Raw genomic sequence first — 18,171 nt, 5'->3', positions numbered from 1 at the left:
AATAATCAGAAATATCAATGTCATGTTATTTTGAAACGGCTAAAAGGCATTTAAAAGGAGATGTTAGAGTTATCATTAGCACTGTGAACTTTTAGATGAGAATGTTTTGTGTTGGGAAGATGTTACGTGGGAAACCCCAGCAATTGTCTGCCAACCGTTAACTTCAGGCACTTTGAGGACACCAGACCTGCGTCACCTTCTCATATCTTACCTTCCTTATCTTCAGCAGTGCTCCCCCTTCTCTGTTGAAGAAACACGCTTGATGGTTCTAGAATTTTTCCCTGGTGCCCTTGGGACAGTGGGTGTGCAACTTAAAAGCAGTTTTTTGTCCATAGCTTATAATTTAAGTTCACTTGGTTTATAGTAGGAAAGAAAAATTCTAGAAGCCATTTTGGTGAGAAATAATTTTGAGCTGGAGCTGCTGACTGAATATAGATCTGAATGCGCTTGTGCATTTGTATTACGTTTTTTCAGCAGAGATGTGTGTCACAAACAAGGTCCCTGCTGGTCCCTACCAGGTCCCTATCTTACTGTGCACAGAGAACAGAAAAAGTCAAGGCCCATCTGATGAGCCTGAGGATCCAAACATAAAATCAATATAAAAAGCTGGTGAAGAAAAAAAAACACCAAAACAGATGAAACATATATGTGAGTGTACAGTATATTGTGCTTGCTGCCTTTAGTGTACTTCGTAATGGCTTTCAAATGCAAACGAGTTGCTTTGGTCGTCAGTCCTTAATGTCAGGAATCGTTTTTATCCACTAAGATCCCCAAAGAATAACTTAAGATCATGCTGAAACTGCATGTTCTTTTCCTCCAACTAATGCCAATATCTGTGCTGGGCAAAAAAAATAAATCTGTCCTTTGCAGATGCTTGCAGCTGTGTGTTTTATCAGTGACCACAGAAGGGGAACGCCTGTGTTTTGGGCTTGTCTAGAGAGCATCTCGCTTTTCAGATGGAATCAATATTTTTAGGGGGAGTAACCTTCACCAGGACGTACATACGTTCCCGTGTTCAGTAGAGATCAGCATTAATTAGTTTCTCAAAATGAAAATACATATGGGTTTCCAAAAGTTAGAGTGCACTAGGTGAGACTTTCAAATGACCACAAGAAATTCAGCCGTGCTGCTTCTGTCATTTATATGCTCTGCATTGAATAGCAGAACCCTGGTGTCTAAAACATGTTGGATTATGTTCTGTACATCACTTAACAACTGGATAGCCTATGCATTCACTGCTTACTATTTGTAAAGCATTATACATATATATGTGGGCTTGTTTATACTTGGGCTGTCTTCCATTCCCATTGAATGATTTGTCTCCACTCTGGAATTGACAGCAATCCATTGACGACTCATTTTCACCAAAACCTGAAATTTTCACAGTCGTAGTTTGTTTCGGAAATGAGAATACTCTGGAAGACTTTCATGATCATGACTGATCAGTTATACTGTGGCATTTACATTTGGACAGAATTCAAAGTTTCTTAGGCATAAATATTCACAAACATATGATGTCTCGTGTGAATTGGTGTTTAGTGATTCTGATGTCTGTTAGCACCTGACATGAAATGACCAGAAAAGTGTATTCATTACTTTCAATTACAATTGATTGTATCTCTTTTGCAGATTCTGACAAGTTTAGCTATCAAATAACCTGTAGTTATTTACCATCTGAGCTGATAAAGCTGTACAAGTTTTGGAAGTTAATTCAGAGAACATTTGAGTTGTATTTACCACCAAAGAGGTTCTGTACATAGTGGGCTGGATTATACTCTAAGGGTGTAAAGCTTCAGGATTGTTTGTTTTAAGGATTTATATTGTCTGTAGTTACACACAAAATCTAGTGGTCTAAAGGCATTAGTAGAGATGGGTTTTTTTAAAATAATCTCTTTTCTCCGTTTGATATTTCATATGCATTAACTTAGATTTTCCGATATGTTTAAATCAAGGAAATTTCATCAATGAAATTACATAAGCATCATCAGAAAAGATGTCATAAAATGAATGTGAAGACATGTCCAAATTACTCTTTATTACCATGTAGAGCTGCAGTTCTGGCCTTTCTGGCTGTACCAAAGTTAACTTTAACCTGGGCAGCAGGAATACTGCCCATGCGCCAACTGGGACCGCTGAGGTTTGCAGGGGGCTGTGCCAGCCTGCCCCCCGCTGCCAGAGCTCCCTGGCACTGCCTTATCGTGGCTCGTTCAGGGTCTGCCTTAGGTCTGTTCACACCAGCTGCATTCCTGTTGCCTAGGTTTGTCGTAGAATCACAGAATGGTTTGGGTTGGAAGGGACTTTAAAGATCATCGAGTTCCAAACCCCTGCCCTGGGCAGGGACATCTTCCACCAGACCAGGCTGCTCAAAGCCCCGTCCAGCCTTGATTCTTAGCTGCACCTGGATATTTTAAATTCAACCTCATTAAATTTTAATATCGCTGAAACTAAGCTAGTGTGTGGATCTTCTGTGGGGTCTTGTAGCGATCCTGTGCGTGAGGGTTATCCTCTTGCCTCTGACTGCCCCCCGACAACCAGGGATGCGTTTGTGTCGGGTCTTATTGACTTGTCTGGAGTTTTGAATACTACTGGAATTGGCTTGAAGAAAGTGTTGCAAGATTTTTTTTAAGATACCCTGCAAATATGTTTCACTAAACAGACAATGTGGTTCCTGTTTTTGCATTTTAACAGAGTTCCTGGTGTCCTTTGCTTGCAAATCTAACGTGAAAGGGGCTTCTTATTTACAAAATAAAGTGATATTTATGATCACTGTAATGCAAGTATGTAACTTCTTAGCACACAATAGAAAATACTTGTAAAACTAGGTTGGTATTTGAGATGACTATTCTGAATGCTATTGAGAAGTGCCTAAGTTATCTTCACCTCAGCGACTTAACATTTTGACATTTACAGATGGGCCTTTGACTTTATAGTTTATGACCTGCATTTCCTGGGCTACATCAAATCTGGAATCTGTAGTTTGAAGATGGAGTCCATGTGTAAATTTATTTTTAATGGTTCACTATAAATACTGTTTATACCTTAAGATAGTTCCCATCTGTGATGTGAGTTACCGCTGTTGGTATAGTTGTTAGATTATTAGATTACATTGGAATTATTAGTTATTAGAGTATTAGAAATAGCTTGAATTTAAGAATGATTATGAGTCGCGGTCCTTATGTAAAAACTTCTGAAGATAATGGAAAAGCTCCCATTGAAGTTAGCCGACTTTGATCTCACGGTATGTTATTTCTTGTGGTACTTAAGGCTGCGGTCGTGCAGTCTAGTATGCATCAACTGCATTGTAAAAATGGGGATTTAGGGTTTGTCTAATATTCTGATATGTACGTCTATGAGATGAGCTAAGTTCTTAGTGGAGATTTTAGTTTGCCTCTTAAATGGGGGAAATATTTTTCTTCTGAAGACTGAGTGTAGAGTATTTTGTCAGGTTTTGCGTGTGTTGCACTTTTCTATTTGTCGACGGAGCAGCTCTTACACCCCCTCCATACGTGCTCAAAGGGAAATCCGTGTACTTGCAAGTTTTGTGTAGAGACTTTGCATGTTCAGGAAGTTCACCATGTAAACTCGGTGTATGCGCCTAGCGGTGATCGTTGGGGAAATGAAAAGTGGCAAGAAAGCTAATTTTCCGTCCTACTCTGCCATTGTTTGGTGGCAGTTAATGAATAATTTTTGGAACAGGTGATTCAGTATTCTAGCTTCCTTTTTAACTTGTATTTTGGCAAATACAGGCAGACCGATCAAAAGAGACATTGTCAGATGACAAGCGAAGTCAAGATTTGTACTTTTCCAGGGAAAATGTGGATTTCTATATAGACCATTTTACAGTCCAGTTCCAGAGTTTATTAAATATTAAAAATGCAATCTGTAATAAAAATGAGAAAAATGTATTGATATGTTCATCTTTTAAGTGATAATCAGTGTGGCTTGTCTTAAATGGTCTAGACTTCCATTTTAACGTCTAGTGACAAAGTGGAAAGGCTGCACAAACGTATGGTACTTTAATTAATAGGGGCAATATTAAGCTTTGAAAGTTCTCTGGAGCTTTTGTCTCTGTTGGCGCACTCTCTGTGCTGTGAATCTTCCCTAATAGTTAAAGCAAATGAACTAAAATAGCCTTTGGGCTATTTTGTTGCACTGTGTTGTTGGGGAAAAAATTAATCCTATGCCATTTTGCATTTGCTGTCTGTGAATCAAACTGTGAAAGCTAATTTAAAAACTTTCACACTTGGCTTGAATGAGGACTGCCAGTGCTTGGAGAATGTTAAATTGAACGCAATTAGCTCCAAGTGGGCTAGCTTAGATGTACCCATCAGCCTCAAAGTGCCCAGGCTTAATGACTGCTCTGATAAACTAACACAGAGGTCACAGGAAAGAATTTAAAGGCCTTGAGTTGTTACTAAAAACTTACCCTGAATAGAAGAGATCTTTGAAACCAAAATAGTTGGTACCCCAAGGGGTAGGGAGCCCTGTTGGCAGAGGCCCCGTGGGAAGTTAGGTACAGCGCAGTGCTGCATCCGTGAAGAGGAAACAAAACAACTGATGAACCTGCTCAGAAATTTTAAAGGCATAAATAATGTAAGTATTTGTAAGTATAATACATTGTAATAGCAATAAATTACTACTTATGGTCTCTGAAGTAGTTGGGTGTCATAGATATTTGAAGAGGCGGCAGCTGGTACAGCCATGGTAGAGTGAAGTCATGGAGTGTTTTAGGGAACGATGGCTGTACCGGTGCTGGTGTTTTAGTTTGAAGAAATAATGTGGGTTTGAAGTTAATCTCTTAATTGTGTGTTTATCAAGTCCTGCATCAACCTGTAATGGAGACATGAGGTCCAAACTTAATCGGTAAAGTGAAATTCCATGCTTGGTGTGGGAGTTCAGAGTAGCTTTCAGACTGGACGTGAGCAGATCTCTGGGACTGCAGCTGCTCTAGTGCTGGGGATTTTAGAAAAAGAACTGGAGAAGAAAAAGGTGATGAACAGCTGAAGTTGCGAGAGGAGTTACCTACACTGACATTAGCTGCTACTCTAAGTATAATGCCTCTTCTCTTGGAAGATGGGGTGTTTGTCAGTCACAGTGGACTGTGGCTTTTGGGATACCATTTTTCCATGACATGTTTGGAGCTCGTTCAAAACCTCTTTTTCTTTTTTTTTCCCTGTTCGTTTTTTGTTTGTTAGTTTGTTGTTGTTTTTGTTTTGTTTTTTTTTTGTGGGTGGGTTTTTTTTTTCTTCCCTCTTCTTTTTCTTGGAGAAGACTGCCTGCAGAGTTTTATCTTCAGGTGCTGAGTGAGGTCTCAGCTCAAGTTATTCTGTGAGGACTGTAGTGACCACTGAATTTCCTAGTGCAGAGAGACCCTGATGGTAAATTGAAAAGAACTGAGTCTGTAAAACAGCGTTTTACGTGTCATCCATTCTTATGTGAGCAACGTGAATTGTGCAGACAACAGCAACATTTTTAGTTAATGAACCCAGCCATAAGCACTATTCACATTTAACATGTTTACAGGGGGTACCATCCAGTCACAAACTTCCATTAATTCTTTTTTTGCATGAATATTGTGTGCATGAGTGCATACATTTATGTGTGGATTTGTATATATGTGTATGCTATTAGTGCATGCAGTGTTAAAGCATATATAGTAATTCAAAAAGAACCACTGAAAAAGTTTCATTATGCATGTAAATATATTCAGCAGAAGACTTAAAATAACTCTTTAATGGAAAAAAAGGAAAAATTATGCTATTTGACATGAGGCATCTATTTTGAACTATAGTATATGCACAGTCTGTTTTCTGCCTTTCCTTTCTTGAAATTGTTGCCTGAAATATTATGGTGGCATGCAAAGGCTTTGCTTTAATTTTAAATTTGCCTGAATGCTGTCAGGATATTTTTAAATAGACAGTAAAATTGGAACTTGGTAATATTTGGCACTCAGTTTCCAGAGAAATGGCATTCAGGATACAACTTTGGTCTCATAAGTAAAATAAGATGAAGTCACGCAAGTTAATGATGATTTTTAAATATTTTCAAGAACATGTAAATTTAATTTCTGCCTTGATTTGGTTAGTTATATGGGCAGCAGGGGGAGGGTTTGTAACAGTCGTATAGATATAAAACTGTGAATGAACTGTTTCAATCTGTTAATCCAAATGTTCTTTAATGGATAAAAATAGAATGAAATTACTGCACATATAAAAATCTGGGACTTACTGAGCTTCAAACAGAATTATTCTTCCAACGGTATTCTGAGTATTCTCATGTTTTGGTCTTGAATGGACTGGCAGAGGGTTACTTTGCTGCTGAAAGACATCCTCACCTCTGCTTATGGTTTGGTGACATCAGTTGTTCTTCAGTTACACCCCACTCCTGATAGGAAGGCTAAGTCTTGCTGAAAAAAAAAAAAAAAAAATTAAAGGTTTTCATTAATATGCTTTAAGAAGATGTTCAACCTGTTAACCCATTTGTTACCAATATAACTTTCTCTTAAATCGCGGCCAACTTTGTGAAGATTTGCATGAAGGTCACCATGGATGTGTCTCGGTTATTCTCCTCGCGTGGTTTCGGAGCGGTTCCGCTCTGACGAGGAGCCATCCCCGGCCTCCTGGCGCTGACTCCAGCGCAGGTTCAGTCCCTGAGGGTGGACCCAGCCAGCAGAATCGATCCGTTTCCTTCTGCTCTCGTCAGAGCTGTAGCATTGTAGCAGAGTAAAGCATAAATCACAACGGGACATCTCCTGTGTGGGTCTGAAGGCATATGCTCCTTTCCAAGTCATCAATCTGGAGAAAATGAAAATAAAACCTCGTCCAGAACATAGACAGATTTCCTTTCTTGTCCCTCTGAACCAGAGGCTGTATTGCAGGTGTTCTGAACTCCCCCTGGTGACCCCTCTAGCGTCTTCTTGGGCAGTTACAAGATTTTGAGTTAGCCTCCTTACGGGAAACTAAACTGGCAAGCAGTCTTGCCTTCTGCAGCCAGGCCGCTTCTCAGTGCGTCGCGGCGCTGGATGTGCACAGCAGCAGAATTTTACTCCCAGCTGATTAGTTGGGTCAGGTCAGCCCCAGTTGACTCACTTGCCAGAGCTTGTAGAACCAGTAACCCTGCCACCCTGCTTTCTCATCAGTGCCGTACCTGCCACCAGCTGGTTCAGAGTAACCCTGGTACTTTGTCGTACGTGTGAGGTAGTGGTAGATAAAGTACTGCCGGTCATCAGTAGTGTGTATAATTTGTGGAGAGGAACAAAGACGAGAGAGAAGCTTTTTTCCTTGGCTGAATGTCACGTTCCTAAGGAAAGTCTTTGGCTCAAAGGTGTCACTTTTTGATAGTGCTGAAGGACCTCCTGTTTTCCTTTCCTGTCCTTCTCTACCGAGGTCTTCCTTGAGAGACAGTAACTTCTGCCACACTCTTACACATATTGCCAAAGTAACTTTTGTAGGAATAGGTGCCGAGAGAATGCAGCTTGCAAGACGAATTCAAGAAGACACTGCAATATGGCTGTGGCACACCTGTGTTGCCTCTTTTTCCCCTATGTTATTACACACATATGTAAAAAATGTAAATTACTCTTACAGAGCCAAGCACATCAGTAAAGAAATGCTAAATTTAACGTTGTCCAGATGGAAGATAACCGAATGCAGAGTCGTGTGTGCAGTCACATAGTAACTTCTCTTTCCACAAAAAAGTGGAAAGTCTTAGTGCAAAAGAACAGATCTGTGCTGGAGGAGCGAAATCGGGATGGCATGATAAAGGCAGTCGTTGTCTGTAGGAAACCTTGCTGCTCTCTAAGCAAGGAAGGAGGAGGAAGTGATGATCTTCTGCCTCAGGGCAGCCGGACCAGGTCTTGGAGACTGAACTGTATGTATCATTGCTCTTGCGGTGTGGCATGCAAGACGTCAGCTCCCGTAGATATACTTTGGTTTGGTAAGGTTCTAAGAAGCTAAAATGAGAATTCTTAATGGGAAATGTCAGGCAACTTTAACAACACGTGGTGTTACCAAACACCATTTTACTTAAACCAGAATACCTTGTCAGACACCCAAATAGCAAAATCTCTACAAAAATGACCAAAAAGACTACTAAAATTCTTGTAAGAAACATTAGTTTTGACTCAGATTTTATTGTCCTGTTTCGGGCTACTGTAATGTGCATTTATTTGAATTAATTTACCAAAGTTAATGCATTAAAGATAATGAATTGTAGCTACTATGTAGCCACATGTAGCTTCTGTGTACCTATGAACTAGAAGTAGAAAGTGTTTTCTGTGACCACGGTTGGAAATAAATCCAGAAAACATAAGCATAGTTTGCAAAGGAAGCAATGTTTTTAGGCAACGAACCAAACTTTTCTTTGCTGATCTGATAACCATGTCAATACGTCTTTTTTGGCTGTTCTTCCTTGTCTTTTTTTTTTAATTGACTTTATTGCTAGGCACTGTTCTGTGCCGTTACTGTTATCAATGCAATAATCGGTAATCTGCCCTTCTCGCCGTGTTTTTGGAAAAAAGATATCTGAAAACAGAACCCAGTATGCATATTTTTCAAAAAAAGGAAACACTTCAATGCTGTTATTAAAATTAAAGAATATGATGTATCTTGGGTTTTCTAAAATCTAAGCAGGATGATGAATTCACTGCAGATGATACTGTGGAAAGGCTTTGCAAGAGGAGGGCAATCAAGTAGGGATAATTAGAGTTACTATTTAAATATGCAGAAAGCAAAAAGCTTATCTGGAAAAGCAGAGTGAAATTATAACAGTGTAGACTAATGTAAGGATGATTTGCAAGCAATAAAATCACATCTCCCTGACTTTGTAAGTACAAAATAATAAGCAATATTGAATAATGAAGGCTGTAATAGTCTGGGTTATAAACCCAGCGGTATGTGATTTTACCATTAGATCTTACCTAAAGGGGATAGATTGGTTTAACGCTGATAGAGTTGAGCTGTGTGAGGATTACAGGTATTTGGAATGTGTGTGCAGTGAGGGACGAGAGTAATTGCTCAAGATAATCTCCTAGCAGTTAACTCAGAATAATGATATGAAGTTGGCAGAACCTCTATTCTCGGGATTTACTTCTTCCTCTGAATCAGTCTGAGTGTAGGGACGCCTCTGAAGGAAGAAGTGACTCTTACTGCTGGCGTCATTTTAAAAGTTCAATGAAGAACAGAAGAATGTGCTGTGAAGAACAAATCCTTCTTGGCAGAGAAATGGGTAGGATGGTCTTCAAGTTCTTAATCATCTCTGATTTTTGTAACTCTGTCATTATTTTCATTAATTAACTTGAGCGGGTAACACAAACATCACGTGCCTTCCAAAACTAATATTACTGCTGCCTGCTATTCAGTCCGTGGAACTGAAAAAACCAAAACAAATCAAAATGTTGAAGTGACATATAGGCAATAACTTCATTGAACCTGTATTTATCCGAATGGCTTTAATTGGCCGTCGCCTACAGTCTCACCATGTTGTACTGGTTTCACGAGCTGGGCAAGGCCAGGCCTGCCTAATTAACGCTGGGTCCCCGAGGAGCTGCTGGAGAGGCTGTCATGGAGGAGCTGGTGTCCTTCCCTGGGCTTGGCGAGAGGGCATGGGGCTGCCAAGGGTCCTTGCTCAAAGAAGATACCCCTGGTAGTCGTTTGAGTTCCCGTGGCCCTTTCACAAGGGCATGGGTGCTTAACCCAGCGGCCCTGGCTACCTGCCAAGCGGAGCGATTAAATTCTGCATTCCTCAGTTCCCTCTCATTTTAATTGGATTAAGTACTCTTCACCTTTTGGCTTTAAACTTGGCTGGCTAAACAACTAAGTTTTTCATTATAGCAGAGTCTTTATTTCAGATGAGGTTACGTTACCCCTGCATGCAATGCACGTCGCTTTAAGCGTGCCAGGTGTTTGGGGAGAGCAGTGTACGGGGCAGATCAACACTTTGCTTATATTTGTAACTGATTTTCTTTGCTGTACCGAAGTACACCCATTTGATGGTTATTTCTGATTACTCTCTCAACTTAGAGGCCTTGTTGAAACTGTATAACCAAAGACAGTTTAGAAAAATACTTTAGATCTCTGCTGTATCCAGGAAACCCTCTGTTCGCAACTTTCATCTCCTTTGTGTAGTCGGTGAAATCTAGGGCATCACTGGAAGTTTAGTCTTCAGCGTGTATTCAGGTGTTCACCCGATGACTGGGATTGCTTAGTACTTTGCAGAAACAAGCTTGTAAACAGGGGAATCTGTGCCACGTCTCTAAAATCTGGATTGGTTTCTAGTGTGCCCATAACTTCTGTTCAGGTACCGGAGCCTAAATAATCGATTTCTCGGTGTGTGCCGTTGCACAACATTTTAAAACCCAGGCTGCGTTGTTCATGTGTGCTGTGATGCTGCAGAAATTTTAATTAATGAATGGGGGTATCCAAAGGATGTACGAAGTAATGAGAGTGAATACACAGTTTAAACCTGAGAAGTTAATTTGTGGACAGTACGAATCTTTGATACGGATAAAATTCAGATTAGCTCACTTAACGGTTCACCTGGCCCTAATGGTACCTAAATTTAGAACTTGCGAGCACCACTGGCCTGTGATCAGAATATGTTTTGCCCTGCATAAAATGGAATTATATTAGTCAATTCGCATTAGCCAAGTCTGAATTCTGTGTCTGGTTGGATTTAGTTGCACTCTGCTGATGACAGAGCTCCGTTTGGCTTTTGGTTTGACCTGGATATGTGCATCTTTCTTAGTGCTGTCAATCTTCTCTTATGTTGCTCAGTGCACTCCTGTTACTGAAAATCCAAGATCCACAGCCCTTTATTAAATTATAGAGTACACTTCTTGTACCTGTAATATTTACCTTTGGGCATTAGGACCTTTTTTCCTGGAAAATAACCTGCTACAGGATTTTGTGGGAGTTTCTTACTCTAAGCTCTCTGAAAACTCTTGAAAGAAGGAGGGGAGCGGGGGGGGAAGAAAAAAGAAAAAAAAGAACAAGAAGACCTCCAGGCATATCTTTGTGGGAAAGTCTTAAAAAAAAATAGTGGTAATGAACACGTGCTGGTTTTGTTTTGCTTTGTTGTTTTTATTTACTTTTTTTTTAATTAAGAAGTATATTTCTTGTACATAGATGCACCAGAAGCCTTTTAAAAAAGGAGGATCCCGCCTGTGTTATGGACTGTAAATGCACTTTCTGTAGCATTCTGGCCCCTTTCTCTGTGTGAATTCTAGAGGACTGCTCTAAACTGACATAAAGCCTTTTCGCTGTGGACTTAATTTTGTTGGTATGCAAGGAGGGGGTAAAACCCGCATCCCATCTTTCATCCTTCTGGATGAGGATTAATCATGATCACAGCTGCAGAATAATGCAGATCTTAGCTGCTGGGGCTGGAGAGGGGGAAGGGACAGGCAGTGGGGAGGGCGAGGGACATAGGCTGGCTTTGCTTCCACGTGGCCCTTCTGCCCTCGGAGGCACTGCCTTTAACAGGGGAGTTGCAAGAAGCAGAATCTCAGAAATTGTTTTCCTTCCATTGACTTAGCGAAGCCCCTTGTATTTCAGTTTATGCTTGCTGGCCGCCAGAAGCATTCCTTGACTTCATGTGCACCGTCCCTTACTGCAGGATACGGCACGGTACTGTCTTCGCTATATGAGAGCAGTTCATATTAAATAAAGGCACAGATTTGCCGTTGCCCCAGCTTACCTTTTTTATTTTGACTTATTAATTTTTCATGCATCTTAAGTGTTTGTTTGTTTTTTGTTTTTTTTTCTTTAATCATAAGGAATGCATTCAATTTACCAGCAAGACACATATGTACACCATGGCTTACTTGTTTTCTTGATGATGCATTAGGCAAGGGATGCTGAAACGCTGCTGGCTCAACGGTACACAGATTTAAACCAGTGACTTTTACTATGTCTCTGTAGATGGCCCCTGAATGCCTTGCAGGTCAACTGTTTCTGAAATGGATAAAAGTGTGGTAATTCCTTCAAGGTAAATCAGAAGGATTATGACATCTAGGAAGAAGGGACTGCCAGACAGCTCATGAGCAATATAACTAGGGCTGACCCAATAGCATCTCTAAAGCTTCCAATAAAATTGCCTGAGGAGTCTGCCAAGAAGCCAGATGCTGCTGCTGGAAAAATACCTTCTGTAGCTTGGCATTTGTCCTGTAATTGCTTCCAAGAGAGAATAAACTGTAGCATGACAGTAGAAGGTGAATGGTTCCTCACTGCGTGCTACTGGGGTGATTTTTAAAAATGTTTAGAAAATGAGCATGGTTTTGTGATGCATTACGACTTCTGCAGGTCCATATACTCGTTTATCTGCCTAAGGGTTTCCCATCTGAATAATCAAGAGCATCTTCCCCCCCCACCAGCAGCCCCGAATTTTAGCTTGGCAATGGCTTGATTTTTCTTTTAGGTAATTCCTTTTACAGGGTCACTAACCTGGTCGCTTAGGCTTTGACTCTATCAGTACGTGGTGTGGTCATGTGGACCTCCCCAGTTGCATGGTTAGAGCAGAGTGGAGGCTGGTGTGTTTCCCTGTATGGATGTTTCTCTGTATGGAATTATGATACAGAAAACAACACCTGGCCCATGCAGTTTCAAGGGTTAGATTGTTGTGGGGGTTTTGGTTTTTTTTTTCCCCCAATAGTACATTTTCCAGCTGTGGGAATAGTGCTGTCTTTTATTTTTTAGAGACACTGATGAGTCTTACCCACAAACAGAAAATGCGTAGAGCCTGACTTCTTATGGGAGGTGCTTCTGCCCTTTTCGAGTGGTTAACGTTCTTACTGATGTAAAGCAGAGGCGTTTGTGGAGCCAGTGTGTAACATAATCAGATACAAGGCCCTGCATTCACAGATGAGATGAGAACAGATAAGTGAATTAAAGAAAATAATTTATGGTTTGAAATTTCTCCAGTAAAATCTAGCAGCCGTTCTCAAATGCTTCTGTTTGGCATCGTTCAGAAGTCTGCCTGCTGTTTGTCTTAGCAGTCGTGTGGAATTACCTCCATCAGTGACGTTGCTGGTCTGAAGACTGTAGCTAAAGCTCATTTATTAGACTATTTAAGATACTGATACTTGTCAGTTGTGGGACAGCAATGTAAAAATAATTTTTGCTTGTATGTAGAAATTCATACTTACAGTTGCAGAAAGCTTCTTTCTTTTTCCCCTTTGCTCTGCTAGTCGATGAACTTAGAAGTCTGGTGGTTGGCTTTGGTGTAATAAATCAAAAGTCCGTTTACAGTGAGGTGAAGTCCTCTGATTAGTTTTCCTAATACTTAACTGTCAGGGAACAAGGGCTGAGTGTTGAAAAATAGCAGTGAATAAAGATCCTGGCATAGGGCTTTTTTGTTGTTGTTGAGATTAGGAAAGTTTGCTTTGCTGTAATGTCAGGAAGCATTCAGAAAATTGAAGGGTACGATGTACAGGTTAACTAGTAAAGTGAATGAGGACATCTCAAAGGGACCTGGAAAAGTTGGTGCAAAATTCACGTCCGTTTAGAAGGCCAGTATAAAGCACCACTTCAAGCTCTACTTCAGATTTCAAAGTATAGCTTAAGTTGGATATTATGTAGGTATTGTACTGTATTTTATTTAAAATAAATGAGAGGGTGAGTCTCAGTTCAATCTCACTTGCAATACTAAGAAAGTCTTGAAATTAAAAAAAAAAAAAAAGAGCTGAATTAAGATATTTCTATTTAAGATATTTCTAGAAAGGACAGGAGATGAGTAAGTTGCCTTCAACTTACTGTGCCACTTAAAAACATGCTGAGCTGTCCGGGATGTGTGAGACATTTAATTCCATAACCTTTTCTTCCAATTAGAAAGCACAGATTCTGATTGTGAGGAATTTGCATTTAAATATAAAATGCGGTGTCTCTGACATTGCTTTTACCTTCTCCCTGGTGATGCTCCTGACTGCATACTTCTCCCTTTCCTTCAGTGTGATGATTGCACCACTGCGCTTTAGTAATCATTTAACAGCTCTAATTACAGAATACTGTGATCCCAACCGTGTACTTTGTCCTTTTTCCCTTCTTAGTCTTCACTCTGTTTCTTTGGTGTCGAGAGGATCGCAAAAGAGCTGTTCTTCTGCTTTGGTAACGTACAGCTTTGCATTTTCTTGTTGCTTTAGAGTTAACGCCATTGAATTTTAGACATAGAGGGGTTGGTTGGTCTGGTGTTGTTTACATCAGTCACGCCGGCATAACTTCACTGACACTAATGCAGATACACCAGCATAAAATTGGTGTAACTCCAACTCCATTAAAATCAATGGAGTTACGCCAATATAAGTCAAATGTAACGCTATTGATTTTGTGCTGGTGTGGCTTTATTGACTTTAATGGAGGTAAAGCAGTTTTCTGCTAGCGGAGCTCAGATCGCAGCCAGGCTGTGCCCCGGCAGTATTTATAGCAGTTGTGAGTTTTGTTTCTTGTTTGTTCTTACACAGCGTTACCAGAAAATTCTTTTTCTTGTCTGCTTCGGGGTCATCAGTGGAGCGATCTGGGTTTAGTAAAGTCTTGGCGTAACGCAGTTCATATACGAAAAGCATTTGGGTAGTTCAGTTTCACTGTGAGCACAGGGAATCTCTAGTCCAATCTGAACGGCTTCCTATGTGATCTGGCACCATGGCAGCCTCTCTGCGGCGAAGGAATAATGAGAAGTTTTTAAGCCTGTTTTGTTTGGTGTCAATCTTTTTTTGGGCTTTTTTCTTGTTTGGTTGGTTTTTTTTGTTTTTTTTTTTAATATAATGCCCTGCAAAAGCTTACAAACAGCACTTTGAGTGGAGTTTTCCGTCTCGGAGCAGAAAAAAATATGCTTACAGGAACAACGTGTGTTGTATTTCTACCCCTGGCACACAAGAGCTGATTTTCAGCTCCCCGGGCTGGAGTTGTGCTCCCCGTGACACAGGCGGAGGAGAAGCAAACGTGAGCCCGTGTATCCCTCCCTGCCTTCCCAGAATCCGGCAGGAGAGTGCTGGGAAGCCTGCGTGCGCCCAGCCTTTTCCAGGACTGACTTGTTTCATTCGAGGCTGCAAATACACCTGTCCAGCAGACTCGCGTGCTTTCTTATGGACTTGAAGGCATACGGCGCTGCCACGACTGGTTTTTAATAACTGTCATTCCCATTTTGATTTCCAGCCCTTAATTTTCTGTGGCGATAGATTTGGGGTTTGATTCCATCCCTTCTAACCTTGCAAGACTCCGGAAAGCGATGCCACTTGGCGTTGCGTGATGCTCCCAGGTACCTAGCTTTTAACAAAAAACTGAACTTAGCCTTTAACAAAACCCGTGGAAGGGATGTTAAAGGTTATTTCACGGAGTTGAAGCTGGTTATTGAACCTGATTATTGGAAACCAGACTGAGACCAACTGGAAGGGCCACAGCAGCACTGGAATTACCCAGCACTGGCTCTGGTCAGCAATAGAGCAGAACAGGGGAGAGAAGCAAGTCCTGGGTTCTCAGTACTGGGTGGGTTTTGTGGGTTTTGGATTTGTTTGTTGGGTGTTTTGGGGTTTTTTGGTTTGTTTTGGTTTTTTTTTTTAAAAAAAAAAGGTTTTACACTGTGATTATAGAAATTCTTTTAAGAGGATAAACTTCATGTTGAAAGCGTTGAAGGAAAAACTACAAATACTTTTCTGTTGGCCTTCAGTGACTAGCTCAGTTTTAGCAGTTTTCCTTGTAAGTAGTTGAATATCCTTCCTCAAAGAAATCAGGAACCGGTATCACGTCATTTTTCGTGAATGCAAAATGGCATACTTTTGAGAATTTCACAAATTCTGTTGAAGCAAGGTTGGTGTCTTCTGGTTTGCCTTTGTTTCCGGAATGCTGCCCTCTATAATATAAAGTAGAAGCTGTAATATTAAAATGAAATGTTAGCAATTTCCCATTAAAAATGTTGATGAAATCACTTCATTCCTGTGAAAAGCATCTTTTTAATCCAGTCAGCATTCTCTACGAGTAGAAAATTCACAGCGCTTCTGGTGAATAATTGGTGAGGTGGAGGGTAGTGTTCTCCACTACGTGGAGTGATTTCCAGGAGGAATTTTAGTAATTATTCCTGCTGTCATTGCAATACTAATGAACATCTTACTTTGGAAATATTTTATAGGTCAATTTTTTGGCAAGATGCTCTTCTAGTGGTAAATCAGCTTCAGTGGTGCTATTTACACCATCTGAGGAACTGGGTAGCATGCCGGAAAGATGCCCTAGAGATAGAATAATGAAGCATATTGTAAACCACAATAAATTTAATACAATGTGTTATTTGCCTTAGTTACATGTCAGGTTTTTTTAGAAGAGCTTCTTGTTTTCAGGAGATAGAGAAGTATCTTATAAATACAACGAAACAAATAGCAACTGTATGCAACAGGAAAGTAAATGTTGTGGTTTGAGTAGTCTTCTGATGTCAGCAGAATTAAAAAGGATTAATTGGGAAGTATCATTCTGGTATCTCACTACAGGCGTAGTATAGACAGCACCGTAAAGCGCATAAATCTCCTCCCTTTGTCTCAATGTATAGAGGTCGGAGGTGGAGGGGAGTGCTTGCTCATTTCAGAGCAGACAAAATGAAATACGAAACACAGAGGTGGTTGTGAGTCTGTGTGAGCCGCGTAGGTCGGGGAGGCGGAAGGAGAAGAAATCGGGTCCGGGTTTCAGAGGAGGGTTTGCAGTTTGGAGGGGGAGATTCGAGGAGCTAAACCAGACACTCTGCTTTCCCCAGGTGTGCAGTTGTGCTGTATGCCCGTCTGTGCGCGTGAACAGTGAGCTTCCTTTCACCTCACTGGTGTTTCTGTAGCCTGTAAAAGAAATTGCAGGAAAACGCAGTGATCGACATGCGATGCCATGACGGAGTCATTTGGCTTGGTCACTAGGAACAGTTTATTACGCCCTTCTGTGGGCAAATGGCAAAGCTAGAGGAAGGAGACTGGACACACGCAACAGTCTAAGGGAGATTGTTTTCTCTTGCAGGGCGGCCAGAATTTTAAAGCATGAGCTGCTTAAATGCTAAACATGTTGTTATAGAATTTGCTTTAATGAAGTATACATAGAGGCAGCTTCCCCTGTTTGCTCTTCTTTGCCTCCTCATTTTCTTCTCTGTGTCAGTATCTTAAGCTCTCTCGTTTACCTTGTCTTCCTCATTTTCAGGTTCTTAGTTATAGGCCTTATTAACTGAAATATTTCAGTGGGTTTTGGACCAGTCCCTCGGGTTTCAGGAATTCAGTCTAGCGCCTTCTGTAAAAGATAAATACTCTGATACCGAGTAGCTTCCCGCAGATGTTTGCCAGACCTGACCATCGGGGAAATGAGCGGATGAGCACAAAATAGTGTGAGCAGCTCCAAAGGGCTCCGTGGCCTCCTCTCCCTGGAGGGTGTAAAGGGCAGTACTGGTGGTTCCGCACGGGTTTTTCCACCGTCTGTTCGTGCGCGGCCCCGCTGAAGTTCTCCGTGTGAGGCTTCATGGTCAGGTGAGACAGTTGATGAGTAACATTTTTCTCCCTGGGTAGCAGTCCTTCACGCTTGAACTGTTTGCAGTTTTCCAGGATTTTAAAATCATTTTGTCACTTTTATTTTGCCCTTTTAATGTCTTTGGGCTTTGTCTAACACGTGCAGAATCATGTACATCAACACCCCTTTACAGACGATTATGTCGGGTGCTTTGGAGCAAGGGAAATGAATTGCAAGACTTCAGAGGTATGAAAGCAAGAGCGAAGGATGGGAGCGCGGTTTTTGTTTTGTCAGACCAGGGTGTCGGAGGTACCATCCTCTTGTCAAATCCCACTTTGGGGCTGTGGAGAACTTAAATACCTAGGGAATGCCAGGGCTTAGTTACAAATCCTTTCTAAGACTGCTTTTCCTTTACGTAAGCAGATGGAAACTGGTTTCAGGGGAGGGAATTTCTTAAGTTTTGAAGCCCTGAAGAAAATTAATAAATTCATGTATTTTAAAGCCAGAGGGGAAGTATTATGATCGTCTTGTCTGACCTCCTTCGTAACTCGGGCCAGGGGAAGTCGCCTAATAACCCCTTCATGAGCTCGCTCAAGCGTGGTTGAAAAGACAAATGATTTGACAGAAATTGTTGTTTTACAAAGGCGTGGGGGAGGCGGGTGGAGCATGTGACGAATTTCCCTGCGCATAAAAGGTCCAACGTGTGTTAATCCTAACTGCA

The 18,171-nt window shown here is 41.0% G+C and overlaps 1 protein-coding gene across 12 annotated transcripts in view; it reads left to right on the top strand.

Moving 5' to 3' along the window:
• Positions 1-18,171, top strand: part of DAB1 (DAB adaptor protein 1) — a 220,850-nt gene that overhangs the window by 75,455 nt on the left and 127,224 nt on the right. The window contains exons 1-2 of one of the 12 annotated variants that reach the window (XM_054211508.1): positions 13,477-14,099; positions 15,144-15,246. The exons of 10 other annotated variants lie outside the window; for them this stretch is intronic. The gene's annotated coding sequence lies outside the window, so the exon portion shown is untranslated. Of the gene's footprint in view, positions 1-13,476; positions 14,100-15,143; positions 15,247-18,171 lie in introns of those variants that run through there. One more of the 12 variants, XM_054211506.1, reaches the window with a different exon arrangement.

The sequence above is a fragment of the Rissa tridactyla genome, chromosome 8 (assembly GCF_028500815.1).
Source record: "Rissa tridactyla isolate bRisTri1 chromosome 8, bRisTri1.patW.cur.20221130, whole genome shotgun sequence".
NCBI classification, from domain to species: domain Eukaryota; kingdom Metazoa; phylum Chordata; class Aves; order Charadriiformes; family Laridae; genus Rissa; species Rissa tridactyla.
This window is presented reverse-complemented; position numbering and strand designations above follow the sequence as displayed.